The following is a 20,522-nucleotide window of genomic DNA, read 5'->3' as shown; positions in this document are numbered from 1 at the left end:
TGAGAAGCGAAGGCAAGTGCGGTTTCAGATCCCACTAGCATAGAGCTTTAATGCCGGAAATGTTTGAGAGTAATAGTGTATTTTGATCAAAAACTTTCTGCTCAGATATAGTCCATCTAAATGTCTGTTTTTCTTCAACATGCTTTTGAGAGGTTCTTAAGAATATTGTATCTCCCTATGAATCTCAAAAAGTAATCAGTCAGACCAGCAAAAGAGTTGAGACAGTCTTTATCCTTGTTACTCTCTGCCCTAAATGACCCACAGAGTGTGTCAGGAAATTGCATTTATTTCTGCTTACTGTCAAGCCATTTTATCCAAAAATTCCATTCAGGATTGAATTATTTTGCTCACAGGTTTCAGCTTATATCAAAATGTAATCTAGAAACACTTTTAAAATTGTTTAAAAAGGCAATGCATAATTTCCGTAATACGCTTGCCGCTGAAGCAAGCCCAAACAACAAACGAAGATATTTATTGGCCCCATAATGCATAGTAAATTTGTGATTCCTTACTAAGACAGGTTTGATGATATGGTTTATTGTAATAAAGCACCTTGCTTCTTCCAAAAGTGCCAGTATTTCCTGCACCTTAAGTGATTGGAACTGAACCACAATATCTCTGTTCAAAGATCTGAGGTTTTATTTTATTTTATTTATAAAGATTTATACATTGCGAACATGATCCCGAAGGATATCTGAGCGCTTCACAATTTGAGGAAGAGGAAGGTATAGTTGCAGTACAATCATCAGAAAGAATACCAACCCAAACAAATCACATATGCATATCAAACAAAAAGCTTACAATCAAAAGGGTAAGATGATAACTTGAACAAATTTAATTGGGAGGGGAGCAAGTGACTAGTAAAGCAGAATAACACCAAACGCAGGACTCATGGTGTAAGTCCAAAGCATTAGAGTAGGTGATCCGAGACCCTTTTAAGTGAGGAATATTTTTACTTCCAATTTGAAGGCAACCTTGGAGGAGATTCTGCGTATTTCCTGTGGGAGAGGGTTCCAGATCTTTGGCGCAGAGCCGGAGAAAGCTTGGTCACACGTTCTCTTTTTGCGAAAGATCTGTGGTTTAAAGAGGAGAGAGTTAGCGCTCCGAGAAGGTTTTCCCCTTCCGGATAATTCTAGCTCTTGCGCTAGATAACTGGGGGTTTTGAAATGGAGGGCTTTGTGAGACAGACAGGCAATCTTTAGCTGAATTCTTGCTTCATAGGGCAACCAATTTAGGTATTTTAAGACTCAGGAGATGTGCTTGTTTCTTTTGGTACCCGTGACCAGTCTGGCTGCTGCATTAAGTGAAGCCCTTAGTGGGATCAATGTACATTTAGGGAGGTCACAGAGCTTAGCACTGCCATAGTCTAGCTTCGGCAAAACAAGCACTTGGACCACTTGCTTGAAGTCAGCTTGTAGGAGGAAAGGTTTGAGATTCCTGAGTATCCTCATTAGGTCATTAGCTCCCTTGCACACACTGCTGATATGGGATTTCATGTTCCGATTCTTGTATAGGGTGAGTCCGAGAGATTTGGCTGAGTCAACAATGAGGGGGGAGCAGTTGAAGGCAGTGAGGTGGTTCATCCAAAGATCTATTTTGGGGATGTGATTCAGGGGAGAAATTAGAAGGAATTCTGTTTTGGAGGTGTTGAGAAAGAGGTGGTTCTCATTTAACCAGTTTTGAGTATTTATTAGGGTAGAGTTGAGTGTATGAGATTATTCGGGGAGGTGATTTTCAGATAGAGTTGTGTATCATCCTCATACATAAGGAAGAGAATGTCCATGCATTAGCTAAAGGTTCCAAGAACAAGTTGATGAGTATGGGGGAATAGGACTGACCCTTGGGGACCCCCATGGATATTAGTGATGACTGGGAGAGAGAGTGGTTTGCCTTAACTCTTTGCGATCTGTGATGGAGGAAGGACAAGAACCATTGCAGCACCAACCCAGAAAGGCCCATCCTGTGCTTCAAAATGGATAGTAGGTTGTTGTGATTAACAGTGTCAAACAGTTTTGAACAGTAACAAAAAATGTCACCCTTTATTCTTCACCAGAACTATAGCTGATACCCATTCTGAGGCATTCACTGGCTCTATAATTCCCCGATCACATATCTTTGAAAAATGTATTAGGGCTTCACTAATACTCAAGGGTCGGTCCCTAACTATGAGTATTCGGCACTGTACTCCTCTTTAACCCCTTCGAAGCTAATGACGAGCTGGGCTCGTCATGGCGCTTACCTGCCGTGTGCGGATGACAAGGCCAGCTCGTCACCAATAATGGTAATTTTGGTTCTTCAGCGCAGGACGGGAAAACGCCTAGCAGCCATGTGGTTAAATTGATTTTCTCCTCAAAACTCTTCAGGCGCTGTTATTCTTCAAATACAGAAGCAGGTTTGCACAATAAATCCTCTACATCATCCATAGATCTCTCCACACAAATCACAGAATTAACAGTACCAGGTGTAAGCACCATGGCCAAGCAGCCGTGATCAATCCATCCAATAGTATGCTTGTCCTTTCTGGCATCACAGGTCTTGTTAAAACAATCATGTTCTTTGAACGTCAGACAATCTTAAAAAAAAAACAAGTTTTCATGCTCAGTGCTCTATATGCTACAGCCTTAATGTCAGATGGCTTGGCAGACCTTGTTGAGCTTGTTCCTGTGGGCGTAGAGCAGATAAATATTTTCAGAAGGGCTAGATTCCCATTTGTTGGACTAATTCCCATGTGTGATGCCCCAGCCTTGTCAAGGATTGAATGCTCAGAAGATCTGTTGAATGCCCTCCAGTGCCAGAAGAAAGGGCACCTCCAGCCAGAAACCACTGTGCCATCCAGCACAGAATAATGTATGGGAAAGGTGTCAAGCGACTCCTTTAAATGGACACAGTTAGGAGTAAAAACCCACAAAGGGGAAATACCTCCTTTGTCAATTGTGAAATCCTGGATTGAAGATGAAGTTGACACTGAAGAAATATGCAATGCAGCAAACTCCTCCCACCATCTGGAAGATGAAAAGAGGCTATACTAGGAGTAGACTCTCGAAGGAAAGCGGCCAAACATGCTAGAGAAAAATCATGGACAAAAATAGTAACGTGGGAGAACATCGCTATGAAAAATCAGGGAACTAAATGCGCTGGCAACACATCTCTCTCCCTGTTGTATTTCTATCTAGGACCCTAATTCGATATTCCCGATTAATGCCCTTATGTGGTTATAATTAATAATATCCTTATTAAGGCATAAGAATCATATCCATATTTAGTAATAGCCCATGCAGTCCAAAACACGGCAAGGCTACTCCCATAGACTCCTAGAAAGCACAACGCGTTCTTTAAACAAACCAAGCCTCCAGCAGCCCGGGAAACCCCCCTGCTTTTGTTTTGATTTACACAGGAACTCCTGGAGTCCAGAAAGAACTGTTAATTCTTAGTGACGTCTTATGTCCAACCTTACGTCAAACCCGGCACCTTTCAGGTATAAAAATACCAACGTTGCCTTAAGCAAACACACGGTGGTGTGGAGCAGAGCGGCTATCTATTTATACGAATCCCAGCTGATGTGAGAGCCAGAGGAATCCGCCCCTCCCTTTTTGACGCACTGGAGAAGCTGCCTTTTGTCACGCCGAGAAAATCCAACTCTGGTGTTCCCAAGTTACCCTCGCGGGTTGCTGGGAGATTGAGTCCTGAGAAGCGAGATACAAGACCTCCTTCATTCTATAATCAAGGTACGGAGCTGATTAAAACCTTAGAGAGAATTCTTGATTCCGATACTTGGCAAAAAACTTAACTTTAACTTAAAACTGCTACTTACTTACTCCTTCCGACGTATTAGGCTTAGGTCAGGTACACCGGGGTAGGCGTATCTTAGAAGCACCAGTTGAGTTTGTTAGTCAATGTTTTTATGTATGTATATATTTTATCCATTTTAAATATCATATGGCTAAGAAACCATATCAATGCTTTTACAGTATTATTTCATAATACTACTTTAACTGTACGCACTTTACTGTATAATAAGTATTGCAATTGTGGCAATTCATTTCTCTTGCATGAGAAAGAAGACTGCTCAATAAAATAACACATTTTTATTAAAAACGCCGGTCTCTCTATTTCTCTGCAGTCTGGGGGAACTAAGCATGCACGATTGACTGAGTGAAATAGCTGTCTATTGTTTTCACACGACTCTAGAGATACACTCTTTATTCTGGGGGAGCAAAGTTGTCATGTTATATGGTTGTCAGAAGCTAATCCCTTCTTGTCTAAATCAGGAAGGGTAACCCTTTCCTGAACATTCGAGAAAGTTTCTAGTGACCTTTTGAGCTAGCTGGCAAAACTAATTAAGTCTAACATAGTCAGTAGAGACCTAGATGACCTCAGTCCTACGTCTACACTGCTGTTTACGTTATTCCAATGCGCAGAGCCTATTGGGAATATAGGAACTACACTACATTGCGCCCAACGTTTGGTAAGGGGATAAAATTAACGCAAGACACTAGAGTAACTCAGTTGTGCTTTTCACACAGACCCCTTTCTCCCGTAAAAACTCCAATAGACGTCTGGAGTGGGTGAAAGGTTAATATCCGCAGGAACTTAGTAGGATGAGAATCCTATGTATTAGTTCTTGGTTTAGTCAACGTTGAAGGATACAGTGTTCCAAAATATTGTGCACCTAATCTTTGTCTCCTTGAAACTTGATCTGCAACAAAACTTTATGTCAGTAAAATGGGAGAAAGTGAAGAAGAAAGAGATAGAGAAGCATTAGCAGCTCAACTCCTAGCGGATGACACAACCATCCAAGAAAATGATCCGAATGCTATACTCATTCCGGTCAACATAAGAAGAACTATAACTCTTAAACTTATAAAAATGGACTATCACCAAGAGGTGGTACAGTCATATTCGTGATAGAGGCACATGAGTTTCGGCAGACAGAGGTATTCTATTCATGGATACATTTTCCAGCAGCACACGCTGTGACAAAAGACTTCCACTATTACAAAATAGAGGAACCTCCGGATGTATACACTCCTTTCGAGGACGTTGAAATCCCACTAACATACCAAGAGCACCTGCTCTGGTTTAAAGGAGCCCTAAAACATCAAAATCACATCACCAGGCACGGCCACTAGGTAGACCAGGAGCCACGTGGCCGGTTCTAGCCAGCTACACACCACATCCAGACATTGATAACATGTCAGACGTGGAACTTTGAGCTCAGCTAAAACTATTAATTAACATACATAGACAATTGGTCCAACATGTCATGCAGACTGCAACAGTCCAACCAACAATTAACATCCCACAGCTGACCCCTCATCAGGGGAATACAAACAAAATTACACCACAGAACATCCAATCATGTCTTGGCAAAACACCCATAAAACAGGAACAAATTCCATTCTGGTTAGCTCAGAAAATAACTCAAATAGTGGCAGTATTTCCTAATACTACACCTCATGAGAAACACAGAATTCTGACTATCTGCCTCCCAATGGGTGTTGCACTACATGAGGAGGACTGTTACACAAAAACACATGGCGGTAATACCAGATGTACTAAGACAAATTCAAAACGAATACGGTCCAGAATCTGCCTTGAATCTGGGTATGAAATTACTAAAAGACTTTAAGCAGGTCTCGGCTATACTATTGGCCAACATAAGAGGAGAAGCAGCATGTGTGGCAATCCACCAGAAATTGAAGGAAACAGATATAACAGACCAACCATTTGAACTTGCCAGAATCATAGAAAAATCCTATGAAGAGCTAGGAAGAGACAGTTTGGGTGGGAAACCGGTAAAACCCCAATTAACTGAAAATCCTGAAAAACAATGTATTAAAAATAATCTAAATACTCCAAAAAAGGGTTGGAACAATCCACTTCCAATGAAAAACGTTTCCAGTCCAGAGGAAGGTCTCCTCAATGGAGAGAAAGAACTCCTGACAGAGGAGGCAAGTCTCCCCAAAGGGAACCCTCTGAAAAGAGATATAATCTCAGAGATAGGGATAAATTGAGAAAACCTGATAGATATCAAGATATTGATACACGTCCCTCTCGATCCTTCTCACTAAATCTTTCTCGATCTTCCTCACAGAAATCAGAAAGAAGAGGACGGTCAGAACACAAAGAAGAGCACGTCAAGTCCAAAGACAAAGAACCTGCTCATCAAAGTAAAAAATCACAATTTCCCAGAAAGAAGGTAGCAAGTATTAAAATTAAACATGCCGAGGATTCTGAGGACACAACTGAAAAACGGAGAGTGGGCCCAGACAATGCTAGACAGCACAGCAGAAGTGACAATAGCTCGCAAGATCCTAATGAATCTTCTGGAGACAGTGGACACGAATGAATACATTCAAGTGGAAACTGCAGACACACGAGTCAGTGTGCCCCATAAACTATATGAAATAACATTAAGCATAGAGGGAGATAAAACTAGGAAAATAAAAGGTCTCTTTTGGGAGAAACTTTCTAAAGGCTATGACATCCTGTTAGCAGAAAAAAAATGGCTACCAGAGTCTGTCAGGGAGTGCACTCATGGCGAAGAAATGATTATGCCTGCCTTCTCAAATCATATTCCAATTCATAAAAAATACACATTTGCAAGAAAATGGGCAGTGGCCCAAGCCCCTGCATTATACAAAAATCATGTAGGATGGGATGAGGACTCTCCTCCTCACAAAATCCAGTTAAAAAATCAACCTGCTGCACAAAGGCAGTACCCAGTTAAACAAGAAGCTAAAAAGCAAGTCAGGGAGATCTTAGATCAACTTGAATATCAAGGGGTGATTGAAACATGCACCTCACAAATGAAAAATCCTTTGTTTCCTGTCTCCAAGCCAGACAATTCATATTGTCTAGTTTTGGACTAAAGACATTTAAACTCCTGCTGCAAAACCTTTGCAGTACAAAACTCACACAGTGCAGCACTGATGAACAATATTGTGCGCAAAAAATATAAAACGACATTGGATATCTCTAATGGATTCTTCTGTCAAAATTTTGCACCTGAAAGCAGGTATTTGACCGCTTTCTTAATAATGGGGTCGCAAAAACAATTTTGCCGACTCCCACAGGAATTCAAGAATAGCCCAGGATTATTCTCAGCAAGGGTAACAGAGTTACTACAAATATATGATGATGAGGCATTATCATATGTCGATGACATCTATCTTACAGACGATGACCTGGAGACTCACTTAAAGAGAGTGAACACCATAATACTTGGGTTCGCATCAGAGGGTTACAAATTCAACTTTAAAAAGTTAAGAATTGCCCATCTAACAGTCCTATTTTTAGGATATGAATTATCAAGTGAAGGCAAAAGCCTGGCAGACAACTTCTTAGAGAAGTGTGCAGTACTCCACGCACCAAAAACGCTGAAAAATTTACAATCAATACTAGGTTTCCTGAATTTCGGTAGAACATACATTCTAAATTATTCGGAGAGTGTTAAACCTCTCTATGAATTAATAAAACCTGATTTCAAACGAATACATTGGACTCAAAAACACACAGAAATGTTGAGATCATTGCAAACAGACATGTTAACTAAAACAAAATTGCAAACTCGCGACAACGTACGCAACCTTGTAATCCGAGTCATCACAGGAAGATGCGGATTCACGTACCTGACCTCTAATGAGGGAGAAGCGGTACCTATAGCATACAAATCACATTTGTACACTCAAGCTGAAATGAAATTCAGCTCTACAGAAAAAATTCTGACAGCGGTTCAAACTGCTGTAGCAAAAGAAAGAGCCCTATCCCAAGGCAAGAGGATAACTGTTTATACAGCAGAATCAGCACTTGAGGCATTAACAAGTCCACGCAATCTGAATACAGTGGCATTAGATCCAAAATGGATACAATGGGAAAATTCTCTTGCTACAGAAGACGTGAAATACTATTTTGACCCGAAACTGAAAAAACTAGATGATCTAGAATATGAACAAGAATACCCTCTGCCAATCGAAATTCTGCCTCTGGAACAATATAACTGCGTAATCTATATGGACAGATTCGTACAACACTACGATGTAGATGAAAAATCCTACAATGCAGCGTGCGCGATTGTTAAAGGTCGCTGGCGCTCTGGTAAATTCAAACCAATGATTACCAAAACTAAATTACTCAGAAACTGTTCAGCTGAACGAGCTGAAATAAGAACTTTAAAGATGGCGCTTGAAAATGCCGATCGCGAATTCCCCACACTAATAGTGTGCGATTCACATTACTGCGTCAAGTCATACAACAGTGACATGCAGAGATGGAGCAAAAATGGTTACAAAGACGACACAGGTGCCACAATAAAACATAAAAAGCTTTGGGAACAAGTAGTTCTTTTACAGAAAGAACTACAAAAGACTCACGTGATATACGCACTGAGTCATCAACGTGATGGCCTTCACGTTGCAGGGAATTCATTGGCTAACAGAGCCACAGCGGAAGCGTTCAACCGGCTTCCGTAGCCACAAAAAAGCGTTCAGAAAAACACGTAGATGGAGAAACCATGCTGGCAGTAAAAGCCTCATTAAAAGGCGATTATGCAGCATTACCTCTCAACTATCCACTCAGTAATAGATACATAATTGATGCAAACTCTGTTCCGTTTGCTCAAATCCCTGGAGTGAGGGATAGAGTAATTCCAAACACGAACCCGAGAGTTTTCTTGATTGAAGACGCACACATGGGATTGGGTCCGAGGCACCAACAGATCTTGAAATCTCTAATAGAATTACAATCAGAATACTGGTGGCCGGGGATGAGCTTGCAAATCTACAAATTTGCAATGGATTGTCCAGACTGCAACAGAGATCGCAGTTGTGAACCGGACCAGACTATTGCCAGGACACCTTTATTAGAAAGCATCAGGCGATCTATAACGCAGAAATCCAACCGGAGAAATGCGTCCCCATAATTATTAAGACAAAATTAACTTAAAAATGTAGACCACCAGCACTCGGCTGACACCAGAACTGTTATAAAAGATTTGCCAGTCTTTATCAGCACATACGCTATTGGCATGGTACATTCTGATCAGGGTCCTGCGTTTAGCTCTCGAGCTTACCAAGAGGCCATGACCAGCATGGGCATCGCATTGCGGTACTCTTCTTCATTCCATCCTGAGGGAAATGCGGTAGAGGAAAGAAAAAACTGTGACATAAAGCAATCTATAACGGCAAGGGTATTAGGTTCGGGTGATGGGTGGGTCAAACATTTAATACGTGTCCAACGTAGTCTTAATAACATGCCAAGAAATTCTCTAAAAGTTTTCAGTCCGTATGAACTTTTGTTTGGTACTAGAATGATTATCCAGGATCTGAATCGTCAGTCTTCAGTGGTAGAAGAAAAAACTTTTGATATCAAAGATCGTTTGGCTGTTTTACAGGACTTGAATGAAACCAGAAAGAGTCTAAGTAACACAAAATCTAAGCCAACAACCACTGAAGAACCACCTGTCCCAGCAAGACCTGTCTGGATTCCAAAGATTGGGGATCTGGTCAGAGAGAAGATCGTGGTAAAGAAGGAATTTGGGCCTTCTTACAGAAAAGCAGTACCTGTCTTAGCTGTCAGCGGAACAAGATCAGTAGTACTACCGCCACTTGCTGGTAAAAAGGAAAACAGAATAGTTTCCATCGACCTGGTGAAACCACAAGCACGTTGCCGATAATAAATAGCAGGCCCAGTGGACTACCAAGAAATAGCAGAAGACCAAACTTTGCTACAATCCAAGAGGTTCAGACTGAGAGACTAATCACAATCGATAAACCTGCAGTAAATAACAAGGGACTATGCAACAAAGCCATGGAACTTGTGCCTCTTGAAACCCAAATTGCAACAATTTGTGATGATACACCAATCTACAACGATGTAGCATCAGAATGTACAAACGTAACAAAAGAAAATGCAAAGATCAATGGAAATCCGGAAGCAATCCCACCAATTGACAGAACAGCATCTGGCTATTTTATCAACTTTGATGACTTTTCCGATGATCCAAGTGAACATGGAGATAAGCCAGCAACAAAAACTTTCAAAGAAAAAATGACTGAGCTTTTTCACGAACTAAAAGAAACATATCTGAATTCACCATGGATTGAATTTTGGACTGTGTTAGGTGTACTTTTCCTCCTGCTTTGGCTCATCATGGTTTTATGCTTGGGTAAATTTATTGATGGAAAATATAGTACAATGGACACAGCAATTCAGAACATCAACTTGGTCCTAAAGTCTCACAGATCCTCTCACATCGAGAAAAGAGAACTATCATCAGTGAACATCACAGCCAACCCAATACCTGGGGGTATTGCATGGGACAAAACTGACTATGATATTTATGGCCCGATTGAGCTCTTGAAGTATCCACACCAGTTTAAGGTTTCCTTAAGTGACTTTATGATACCAAGTTCTTTTTCTGATAATTGGGACTTTGAAAATATTAATAATATGATGTCAGATTTGGTAATGTCAGCTAAATTCACAGAACACGATTATTTACAGGGTTCATCAAATTATGAGGAATTATACTGTTACAATCCCTATGGTCATCACTATTTGCATAAATCTGCACAACCTAGAAATGTTTTTAATTACAATCAATGGGAACATTGTCCAACTCCGCCAAAAGGCAGCTCGAAGACATTCTATGAGAAATTTCCATACTTCTCAGGGTTCAACGATAGTGATCCAGAAATGTTTTGTTTTAAAATGTTAAACAAAACAGGAATGAAAACAATGTTGAAAAATACTAAATTGATTTATTCTGAGACATTTTATGACTAAATGTCTACATTTGGTTTTGAATTTTGGAAAAATAACATTGAAACAAAAACCATCTGGGGTACAAAAGACTGGCAGGTACAAGGTCTAGAAGCATTATTTAGAGCCTGCATGATCCCAGAACAAATAATATTTCTGAATGATACCATTCAACAAACTACTTGTCTTGGTTTAGCTAAGATAAAAGACTTAAATAAACCGTCTATTGCAAAGCCCAACCCTGATAGCAATAGCACTACAGATGTGGAAATAGACGTATCCCATATTTTTCACCAAAACAGAACAAATCCTGATTGGAAAAAGTGGTTTATCTGGCCCACAGACACAAACAACTGTCAAGATAGATTCTTGAACAAAAGACAGGGATTCAAAATGACCAGGCCAGACCCAAGATAATCCCAGAGACAACATCCAGGGATAGTTACAACATACAGTGTAGGGAAATTATTCCTTGAATGACTACAGAAATCCACACTGGCTGAAATTAAGCAACACTTGACTTTACTTAAAGAAGGTGCTGACTTGCGAGATTTCATAATGGGACCTCGCAAACAGAGCCAAAAACGTTTCATAGCGGCCGGTATATACGCTGCATACAACGAAGCTTGGAAAGTAATGCAAATTGAGACAGCAGAAAAAATACGAGAAATTGATTGTATAAATTTGGAAAAATCACTTTCTGTTGTGGACAATGGGTTAATGACTCTGTCTTCCAGAATATATTCACTGGACAGTATTGTAACATCTGCCTTTGATATAATAGAGCAAGACTTACTAATGTTACAACATGGTCAGTCCCAATTGCGTTCTATTGTACAGCTTAGCTGCACGTTGCAAAACCTACATTCAGGCTACGTGCCATGGCGTCTAATCAACGTAACGTCATTATTTTCTATCTTTAACCTTACTGATAAACAAATCAGTTTGGCACAAAAAGGAGCAGATTATACGATTATGAGCATTGAAAAACTTGAGAGATTACCATTGACAATGTCAGAGAGACCTGTCATTGAATGGATAATACACGGAACAATTACAATTCCGATAACAACTTTCCAGTTTAAATATTGCCAAGAATATATACCAGCAGGCCAGTATGAAAGGTTGGGTAAAGGATACATCAAATCAACCTGGGATTTACCTTGCACACACAAATGTTATAGTGAAGGGAAAAAGGAGGTATTCCTTAGTGGCAATAATTGTAAAAAATCACTAGGGGGTACACTTCTGTGTCAAGGTATTAACTTGCATGGAGCCTGCGAAGGGTCTTCAAATAACCTTTCATGTCACCTGCAAGGCACTCCTGCAAAACAGATAGAGCCATTCTTCAGACAACTCTCCAACCAAAGCTACGTTTTAATAAATGACCACAGCTGTTGTGGAATGGTGCCAGGAGAATGTTATCTCGTTACTGTTACTTCCAGGGTCGTTTGCTGTATGCAAGTATTGTATCCAAACAGCAATCCAGACATGGAGGCGGCAATATGGCCTTATGTGAATATCTCTTCTATTGGAATTGATACTTTAAGCAGAATGAAGTCTATTCTTTTACAGACTACTGTGCCTCTGACGTCGTCCAAAGAAACGTATGATCTGCAAGTTGCAAGGACAACATCAGCGATACATACCCTTTTATCGACAAATTGCCCCGTGCATTTCGTAGAAATGTTAAGCCAAATTTTAAACATGTCTGATACCAGTGGCATCGCACATGTATTTAAGACAATTTCTTCGGGACTGTTAGCACCGTTTGAAACAGTTCTGGGCATCTTCCCGAATTTTGTCCATTCTGTCTTTGGCGGCCTACCCTTAATCTTGGGACTCGTGGCAGGAATTTTATTTTTGTTCCTTCTGCTCCGATATGGCAAGCGAATCCACCGACAAGACTCTAGGAACGATGGAAGAAACGATCCTAGCAATATGATACCGAGACCGTATCACTAAGGTCCTCAGATTGGCCCGGCTAAGAGATCTGAGTACAACCTGGTTTCTTTCATTCAGACCTATCTGGCAAGATTGCATCTTACCTGTACTTCGATGTCTGCTATGCGGAGAAGAATGCGTGTTGGACGTTTGTCTTACGCTACCATCAGCAGTACCAATGGATATCAATGCTTTGCTTTGTCCTGTAACGACTCATACAACGTGTTGTCCCCAGCGGCTACCTATTCTGATGACCGCATTCGTTGAGACTTCACCATTACGAGTAGGTGGCGGTGAAGTACGAGAGGAAAACAGCACCAAACAGGTACAACCTTCTGTGAGGATTGCTGATCAAAACATCGATGATAGCAATCACGCTCCAAACGGCAGCATTTTCGAACTTGGTCGAACTTTCACCTGATGTTGTAGACCAATTTTTTGCTAGCTTGTCTGATATGATGGTCTCCCCTGAACAACGAGAGTAACTTTTTTAAACAACAAGCACACAGCGTTCCCTGAGCTCTGAATTCGGCCTTCAGTTTTGTTAAACAATGCTACTAAAAACATTTGGGACTATTTTTTCTCCCTTCCCCTGAAAGCAAAATTATTTTTCTTTCACTTCGAAAATATTTACTATTTTTCTGGCACATGGTAGTCTGCTTAAAGTAGAACTATTCTTAGAGAACAGAGCTTCTATCTATAGAGACGCTAGAGACAGTATTTACCTCAGCCTCTAGCACATGTACAATATCGTATAAATATGTGATGAAGTGGTCTCGACCTTCTTTTCTGTCAACAGAGCCATTTCATATGTAATTTAGCAAATTCATTCAGCTGATATATATATATATATATATATATATATATATATATATATATATATATGCATTTAACTGAATGATAACCCTGCTTGAAAAGCGTACAGTACCAATACTCATTTTCATGTATAAACCATACACCATTTCAAATGCATTTTATGTATTTTGTTGTGGGTTGGAATACACACATGCATCGTTATATGTTTATATTGCTTATTATTTAGTAATGATGGACATTAATACGTGGAGTGGGTGTTGTATTTCTATCTAGGACCCTAATTCGATATTCCCGATTCATGCCCTTATGTGGTTATAATTAATAATATCCTTATAAAGGCATAAGAATCCTATCCATATTTAGTAATAGCCCATGCAGTCCAAAACACGGCAAGGCTACTCCCATAGACTCCTAGAAAGCACAGCGCGTTCTTTAAACAAACCAAGCCTCCAGCAGCCAGGGAAAACCCTCTGCTTTTGTTTTGATTTGCACAAGAACTCCTGGAGTCCAGAAAGACCTGTTAGTTCTTAGTGACGTCTTATGTCCAACCTTACGTCAAACCCGGCACCTTTCAGATATAAATATACCAACGTTGCCTTAAGCAAACACACAGTGGTGTGGAGCAGAGCGGCTATCTACTTATCCAAAGCCCAGCTGATGCGAGAGCCAGAGGAAGCCGCCCCTCCCTTTTTGATGTGCTGGAGAAGCTGCCTTTTCTCACGCCGAGAAAATCCAACTCCGGTGTGTCGTAATTTGACAATGGCCGGGTTAGCGCTTAGCTGTGCTACACGTTTTCCCGCTTAACTTGGCTATGCTTGGAAACGCCATCTTGTGTGTTACGGCGGCCATCTTATATCATGAGCGGCCTTGTGGCCAGCGTGCCCTTTAGTCCGTTGTCCGTGCCACTGACCACTCGAGTTTGCCCAGCAACAGGCTATTTTTAGTAACGGTCAAGCCTGTGCATGCGCAGTCCCAACTGACCAGTCGTCCCTCAGGAATGTGCCGCCAAACTGACCAGCGGGGTTGTAACCCCTCCAATGAGCTGGCTGTGTTCCAAAAATTACCATATATGTACATAACGCTCTGTAACTCTGTACCGCCTATCTTTTTATTACCTGCAAATTGTATAAAAGAACGGGTCACACCGATGTTCGGTGTGATACTTCTTGCATTACCGAAGGGTGCTGTAGGAATGTACCACCACCCCATGGGGTCTTAATAAACTTGTTCTTTGAATTTTTCAGCGTCCGTGCCAACAGTTCTTTCAATGTAAGTGGGTTATCTTTGGAGCATGTAGGCCTTGGGAACCCGATACTACAAATTGGCGACCACGAAGGGACTCATCGGCGACTCGGATGCCCGAAGGAGAGGTCGTGATGAAGGTTTGGAAACTCGCCATGGACGCGTACGCTGCCACCGAGTGACTAGGCATGGGCGGAAAATCCGTTCCGCTCGCGGATTTTGCGGATTTTCGGGAAATCCGCAATCCGCGAGATTTGCGAATCTCCCGCAAAATCCGCAAATCCGCGAGCAGCGGATTTTGCTCGCACTGTTCGAGTGAGTTCGCATGAGTTCGCGCCCCGCGAATAAGTGCAAAATTGCAGAAATACGATCTTAGCAAAACTGAAAGTAACTACTTACCAGGTTCAAAAGTTCAGGCTCATCATTAGTAGCCATTTCCTGTAGTGCTTCCTGAGGGGCCCCTCCAGAGTTCAGTTGCCAGTTGAAACTATTATGTGACCCTGCTCTGAACCTCAGAATAGTTACACATATGCCACAAAGGTCCTGAATTACAGCTAAGGGAGACAAGCAGGAGCCAGGCTGGAAGTTAAAATCCATTAATCAGCCCCTAATTCATTATTGTCAGTTGGGGCAGGGCAGGTGTTGTAACTAATTTTGCAACAATGAAAGCACTTAGCAAGTGCAAAAGATCACTAATCAGGGCGCACTAAGGAAGCAGGTGCCAGCTAAAAAAATATTCTGTGACACATTAATCAGCCCCAAATTAATTCAGGTCACTTGAGGCAGGGAAGGTGTGCTTTGCTTTGCCGAAAATAATGTACACTGGACAACCAGAGGGTGTGGTGATGAAACAGAGGGTGGCATGGGTGGGCCAGAGGGTGGCATGAGTAGTCAGAGAGTGGCAGTGGTGACAGAGAGTGGCAGTGATGAAGAAGAGTGTCCCAAACAGGCTGGACACGTAGAAACAACAAGTTCGCGAAACTTGCGACCCGACAGGTAAGTTCGCAATTTGCGAAAGTGTACAAAACCCTCGCGAACTGGCAGAAACACGGGCGAACACAAAAAAAAAAATCTGCAAATTCGCGGGAATTCGCGGATTTTGCGGATTGCGAATCCGCAAATCCGCAAAATTCGCGAACGCGAGATCCGCAAAATTCGCTCATGCTTACGAGTGACCCAAGTCTTGGCACCCGTGGTGTTTCTTCCTATCCTTCTGATCTGACCTTCCAGGTGGCGCCGGTCTCCGACTGAGTTCTTGATCGTCTGCGTTGCTGGATAAAGTGCCGTTTGGCTGATTCGATTAAAAGACCTTGGCAGTTGGAATCTGGACCTTTGAGACTTTGGGTAAGATTTGTGATCGGTAAGGTAGTCTGCGGACGCTTACTGAAGTTCTATGATTTGTGATCGGTAAGGTAGTCCTCGGACGCTTGCCGAAGTTCTATGACCTATGACTTTGATTTAATTTAGCTAACATTTGTGAATTTGTGAACTTTGAATCTATATGTGTAGTGCACTTCACATAGGCAGGCATGTAGAGATGTTTCTCTAATTTTGTTTTTTTCCTTTGAGCGGCACATTTGTGTGAAGTACTGTAAGTGCCATTTCTTACGGTATCACGCTTTCGTGATACTTTTTGAACATGCCTGTTTTAAGCACACTCCGAGGGATGTGCTGTCTTGGGAATGGTACCACAATTAGGTTAGCGGAATCACAGCCGGCTCCCCCAGAAGGAACACCAAACTGCGAAATGTATATTAAATTCGGCCTTCCCCCTATAATGTTTAGTAAACTATGGCATAAATATACTAAATCAGATCCTGAATTGCAATGGCCACTACATGGGTCGTTCGATTTGCGTAAGGTTCAGTTTGTGGAGCAATGTTTGTTTCAACGAAGGTCTAGACAAAATATGTTTGATTGTGTGCGAATGTGGGAGAAAGCGGTGCGTGAGCGAAAGAAACGTGAGGTTGCCTTGGCAGATAAAGAGCAGCGAAGGCTGCTCGCGATAAGGCTTTACAGCTTGAGGAAAAGGAGGCTCAGGAAAAGAGAGAGAGGGAGGAACGGGAACGTAAATTGCTAACGACTGGTCAATTCCCTATTCGCCGACCACTTTATCCTGTCCTTAATAATGAAATTGATGATTTTTCATTGCTAGATCGATCACCGCCTCCGTACGTTTCACCTACGGCTCCAACTGCAGAATCTGATGACGAAGGACAGGATAAGGCAGGAAAAAGGGATGCGTCTGGTGTCAGGTTTTCTGCGGAGAAATCCGCAAATTTGCGTAGTTGGGCTCGTAAAGTGAATACGAATTTTGTTACTCAGGCTGAAGTTGTTATTGAAAGGGGTAAATGGACAGACCAAGAATTACTGTATTTTTTGGCTACTTTGGCCGATGAAGTTGTTACTGCATACCGTCAATTTTCGGATACGTTAGAATCTAAGGCTGTGTCAGTTCACCGTGAGAATTTGGAAAAAGGTGTATTTGATCTTTCAGATGTTGATACGTTTTACAAGCAACTGATCCAGCTGCGGGATGAGACTTCCAGATTGCGGGACGAGCGGAAAAAGAATAAGAAGTCCGGGCCGGAGTCTACTGGGCAATCTAAGGAGTGTTCTCTCCGGGGTTCAGATAAGAATTCTACAATGCATGTTATGCCTATGCGTGAAGCCGCACCTTTGTATGTTCCGCCAAAAGGGGAAGGTACAGATGATGATAAAATGTCAAAGGATGCGAAGGGATATTTTATATATAATTGGGTGTATACGCCTTGGAATAGAGCGGATGTTATGGCATTGAAAAATTCTTTACCTGACCTTCGTAAGAATCCGGCAGCATTTTATGAAGGAGTTGAAGGGGCTATTTCGTCCTGTGTCAGGACTTTGGTTGATATAGATTTGTTTTTTGGGTTAATTCTTCCGCCTGACATGTGGAGACTAATTCGCAAAAATAATGATGAAACAATACTTGGGGGAACATGGAAAGAAATAAATGCAGCTGACTTAGATAGGGAACCGGCATGCAAGCCATGTCAGTTAATTTTAGACCTCCCGGCGGCTATTTTGATTAAATTAAAAACGCTAGTCCCATCTAAAAAGATCGACTGGACCATGTTAGCTTCGTGCAAACAAAAGCCAGATGAAACGGTTTCGGATTTCTTTACACGCTTTGAAGAAGCGTTTCACGATTACAGTGGTCAATCGTTAACAGACGATACGGGTAGGCATTTGTTTGTAGATAAGTATGTGGCTAATCTCCTACCGGAGATTGCAAAACGATTGAAATCGAGTGAAAGTTCCTGGGCCACGGCGACCCCTGCGTCTTTGTTAACTATGGCTCAGTATTATGAGCGGCAGGAATTGGAGGCTAAAGAAAGTGTTGATAAAAAAGCGAAAGAATTGAAAACGAAGGTGATGTTGGCACAGGTTCGTGGAACATAAAATAGAGGGAATGATAGAGGTAGACGAGGTGGAGGCAATACGTTGTATGGTCGTACGGATATAGCGGAGGATCAATGTGCGTATTGTAAAGAGTTTGGGCATTGGGCTGAAGATTGTCCGGTACTTCGTGAACAACGTAGCCAGCGTGGTCGAGGAGGTGGTAGGTCGAGGGGCAGTTATACGGGGGCGAGAGGTGGTGGAGGTGATCGTGGAAGGGCTGAAGAGAGAGGCCGTGGCCAGGATGAACGAAATACTTTTGATAGACGAAATCAATATCAGATATCGGAGGGTGAGAATGTGGAACATCAAGATTATGTGCATGCATAGGACTGAGTAGGATGGGGTACGGAATCAATTGAAGTGCCGGTAGATCAGAAAGGGCCATATGTAACAGCGGGCATTTTGGGTTCTACTGATCAATTTCTAGTCGACACAGGAGCTACTCGTAGCGCTTTGTCAAAAAACTTGGTTCCGAGGGCTCCCCTGTCTGGCGAAATGATAACATGTGTAGGGTTTGATGGCACACCCTCCCCTAGCCCATTGTCAAAACCCCTTGCACTTTGTCTTGACAAATTTTTCAGTTTTGGTCAATTTTTGTTATCGCCCCATACACCAGATAATATTCTGGGCATTGACTTGCTTAAATATTTTCGAGCAACGATACGGTGCGCTCCTGAGGGAGTGCGGGTTATCCTGAATGACAATTATCCTGAATCAGATAGGTTTTGCACTATATTAGACACTCCAGCTTTGGCCTCTCTCCCGCACACGTTATGGGCGACCTCGGACACGGATGTGGGAGAGATGCGTATTCCACCTATTCAAATTACTGTAAAGGAGGGAGCCTCTCTGCCACGGGTGCCACAGTATAAGATTTTGAGGGAAGGTGAAATTGCCCTGACACATATTGTTCAAGATTTGATAGCTGCAGGAGTGGTGGAGGAGGTTCCTTATAATGTTTGTAACAGCCCTATTCTTCTGATCCTTACGAGAGATACTGACGACAAAGTCTATCGGTTTATTATTGACTTGAGAGAAATTAACAAAATTGTCATTCCCCAATACCCAGTGGTGTCCGACATTACGACTTTGCTGACACTGGTGCCACCGACGGCAACGACCTTTAGTGTTATTGACTTGAAAAATGCGTTCTTTTCTATCCCTGTCCATCCTGATAGCAGATATTTGTTTGGCTTCACGTTAAATAATAAATCGTATAGATTTTGTCGTGTTCCTCAAGGTTACACTGAGAGCCCGAGTATCTACAGCCAGGCTCTGAAAAGACAGCTTGATTCCTTTGAGTTACAGTCTGGGGTTGTCCTTATCCAGTATGTGGATGACCTTTTGCTTGCTGCAGACTCTTATGCACAATGTGAGGAGAGTATGATTGCTTTGCTTTCTTTTCTGGCACAGAACAATCACAAGGTTTCTAAGAAAAAGCTTCAATACTGTAGACCCAAGGTGACCTACCTCGGTCATCTTTTGTCTAAGGAGGGGCGTGCATTAACATCAGATCGAATTCAGGCGATTTTAGATACACCAGTCCCCCGCACGCAGAGAGATGTACGTGCCTTCATAGGTTTAACGTCCTTTTGTAGACAGTGGATTATGGGGTTTTCGCACATTATAAAACCCTTGCTAGCGTTACTGTCCAAAGCTACACCAATGCCCCTTGAATGGACAGATGAATGTCAAAATGCTTTTGAACAATTGAGACAAGCCCTCTGTTCTGCACCCGTGTTAGGTACACCAGATGATGCAAAGATTTTTACGTTGTATGTCCACGAGAAAGATGGGTGCGCGTTATCAGTGTTAGTGCAAGCACACGGGGATAAACTGAGGCCATGTGCATACTTCTCGGCGGTTCTTGATCCTGTAGCACGAGGGTTACCTGGGTGTTTCCGAGCAGTTGCAGCAACAGCAGTAGCTATACGACAGAGTGAGGGAATAGTGTTATCGCACAAATTGTTGGTGTTAGTTCCCCATGCAGTAGATGCCCTGTTAAATCAAACAAAGACCCAATATCTCACGAGCGCACGTTTGACAGGATATGAGCTCACACTTCTGGCGCCACATATCACACTAAAAAGATGCGCTACCCTGAACCCTGCCACTTTATTGCTCTATCCGGTTGAGGAGGGTCAGGAAGAAAAACATCACAACTGTGTTTTCCTGACCGAGGAACAGACAAAGGGTCGTGTCGATCTACAGGATATGCCACTTCCAGATGTGGATGGGGAACTGTGGGTTGATGGATCGTGTTTGAGACTGCCAGATGGTACGACTTCCGCAGCCTATGCGATCACGACACTTAAGAC

The 20,522-nt window shown here is 42.1% G+C and overlaps 1 protein-coding gene across 3 annotated transcripts in view; it reads left to right on the top strand.

Annotated features, from left to right (window-relative positions):
• Positions 1–20,522, top strand: part of PAQR8 (progestin and adipoQ receptor family member 8) — a 359,347-nt gene that overhangs the window by 240,897 nt on the left and 97,928 nt on the right. The gene's annotated exons all lie outside the window — the stretch shown is intronic.

This window comes from Lissotriton vulgaris, chromosome 6 (assembly GCF_964263255.1).
Source record: "Lissotriton vulgaris chromosome 6, aLisVul1.2, whole genome shotgun sequence".
In the NCBI taxonomy this organism is placed as follows: Eukaryota; Metazoa; Chordata; class Amphibia; order Caudata; family Salamandridae; genus Lissotriton; species Lissotriton vulgaris.
The sequence above is the reverse complement of the archived record's forward strand: the minus strand, read 5'-3'. Positions and strand labels throughout refer to the sequence as shown.